Source organism: Netta rufina (genome assembly GCF_964035555.1).
Source record: "Netta rufina genome assembly, chromosome: 1".
Classification (NCBI taxonomy): Eukaryota; Metazoa; Chordata; class Aves; order Anseriformes; family Anatidae; genus Netta; species Netta rufina.
The window spans coordinates 1,407,156-1,409,753 of NC_140123.1; positions in this window are offsets into that span (position 1 = coordinate 1,407,156).

The following is a 2,598-nucleotide window of genomic DNA, read 5'->3' on the forward strand; positions in this document are numbered from 1 at the left end:
CTTCTCCTTTTGGCTGCCTTCTGCTTTTTTGGTGCTAAATTTTATAGACTATCTTATAAAAGGCCCCTTTTTTTTTTTTTTTTTTTTTTTTTTTTCCAGAGGAGGGATGCTCAGCACTTCTGAAGCTTGGCCTGCTGAGGGCTTTCATGTGGGCAACTGCTGTCAGCGGTGGTCACTTCTGGGTGGTGGTAGAGCAGTGTGTGTGTGTTGAGATGTGCTTGCAGGTTGGTATTTAGGGCATTTGTGGTTGGCACAAAGGCAGAGCAAGTCTGAAGGGTTTGAAGCAAGGAAGGAACGCCTTCAGGTGCCCAGCTGCAAGGATTCTGACCTGTGGGCAGTAAAAGGGCCAACTAATTGTGTGGACACAGTCATTCAGGCTCAGAGATCGAGTAACCCTGGGCTTTGAAGTGGAAGCTCCCAGGAAAAACAACGGGAGGAGAGGGGAGGGCAGGCAGAAAATTAGCACCAGCACCCACAGCCACCCTCAGCCAGAGCCTGCTGCGCACCCTGAAAGAGGTTTGATGTTCTCAAGGTGTGTTTTAGCGATGTGGGCAGCAGAAAGCTGTGGTGGGAAGGTAATGAAGGACTTTTGTTTTCACTTTGCTGAAGACCACGGCCTGGGCCAAACTATAGCACCGTAGTGTGTTGGTTTTTCTTGGTAGAAGTTGGGGGTATGTTTCAAAAGGCAATGATAAGTAACTAAATGTATTAAATACAGATTTGTCTTTTTATTTTACTGATTAAAAGATGTGCTCCGTCCTCATTTCCAAAGCTTGACACTTGGCTACACCCAAGGATGTCGCCACGCTGACGTGGGCAAAGAGTTCTGCCATCAAAACGGGGGATGGAAACATCAAACTGATTATTTTAGGTCACCGAGGTGGCAAACCCCTCCAACCACCGAGCTCTGTGTTGAATTCAGCCCGCTCCAACGCCTCCTCAGGTGCCAGTCCTCTTTTTCTCTTAACGATTTTTAGCGAGGACGTGGTGTCCCAGCGTGCTGGCACCTCACCTGCTGTGGGAGAGCTCGCCGCTCCGCCCCAGCTCCCCGTAGAACCAGAGCAACGTCATGAGCAGCTTCCTCAGGAAAATGACTTAACGTCTGCAGCAGGACATAGGCGAACTTCAGCCTTCCAAAATCATGAGCTCATGCTCCCCTTCCCGCGCTTCGTGGCCTGCCAGCCCCCCCCAGGGGCCTCGGGTCCCTGGATGCCCCCTCGGAGAGGCTGCAGCATCCCCCAGGTGCTGCGGGGGATTCAGAAATGTGTTTTAGGACTGGGTCCACGGGCTGCTGGTTAAAGGGAGAAGGTTCCCTCTGCGTGGAGGCAGGGATCTGGCAGATCTCAGCCCCGAATCTTCCCTCCTGCGTGGGTTTTACCTACTCAGGATGCTTTGCAGTCAGATCAAGGTGAGATACCGATGCTGCTCAGGGTCTAAAACCTCACCCTGGAGATATGTAAGCATTGCAGATATTTCCTCTCTCCCTCCAACCACTTCTGCACCCTCAGGAGGACAAAACCCTAAGAGAGGCACAGGGAGAGGATGTTTGTTAGTTCTATCCTTTCCTAAATTGCAAATTTATCCTGTTTTTAGCTGGAAATTCTTTGGAGGTGGAGAAAAACAGATGAATTTTCACCATCCAATACTCGGGTGCAAAACCATCTTGGCCAAGGTGCCTCTGACCCAGCAGATCCCCGCGTGCCCTGCCTGGAAACGCTGCTTCTAGGGCTAAAAAAATCCCCATCTTGTACGAGAGGAGCTGTAAATCCCCTTCCCACGCTGCGAAGTGAGGCAGAGCCTGCTCGGAAAAATACCTCGGAGCTGCCCAGCCTTTATCTGGTTAAACAAACTGCACCGTGAAGGGAAAAGAAGGGCAAAGAGAGGGAGCTGAGGGCTCCCAGTCAAATAAACCTCGGGGCAGAGGCGAGCAGCGCTGCGGGGCCGTGGCACGGAGTTGTTTTGCTCTTCCAGCCCCATGCCAGCACGGCCGCGGCTCTGAGCGGGGTGCACGGAGCTGCAGGGCCTTAAAAGGAAGCAAAAAAACGGCTCAAAAAGGAAGCAAAAATCAGCTCGGCGAGGCCGAGGGGAGAGCAAGTGCTCGCTGGCTCCGGGCTGTGCGTCAGCACCTTGCCCGGGGGAAGCTCCCTTCCTCCTGCGGGGCCGTGGGGATGGCACCGGGCTGGGTATGGGGCTGCGAGGCTGTTTTCCTACTGACCCCAATCCGAGCAGGATCTTATAAAAAACGGTGAAACCCAGGTGGGGAAATGCAGGGCGGGTTGAGGTGGTCCCTGTGGGTACCACAGCACCTCTCCTTGCCATCCCACACGGGCTTCACCGTCCTGCCTCCCCCAAATTCCCTCCAAACGGGTCCTCGTGGTGGATGCCACCGCCTGTCCCCTGTCCTTGAAGATTTAAGGAAGGTTGGGGGTGATTCTGCCTGTGCTCGGTGCCAGAGATGTGGAGTTTTGGAGATGCCAACTTTCAGCACCTCTTCCTCCAGGGCTGTTTGGTGCCGTTATTTAACATTTTCATCCCCTAATTATTTAACATTTTCATTCCCTAATTATTTAACGTTTTCATCCCCTAATTATTTGACAT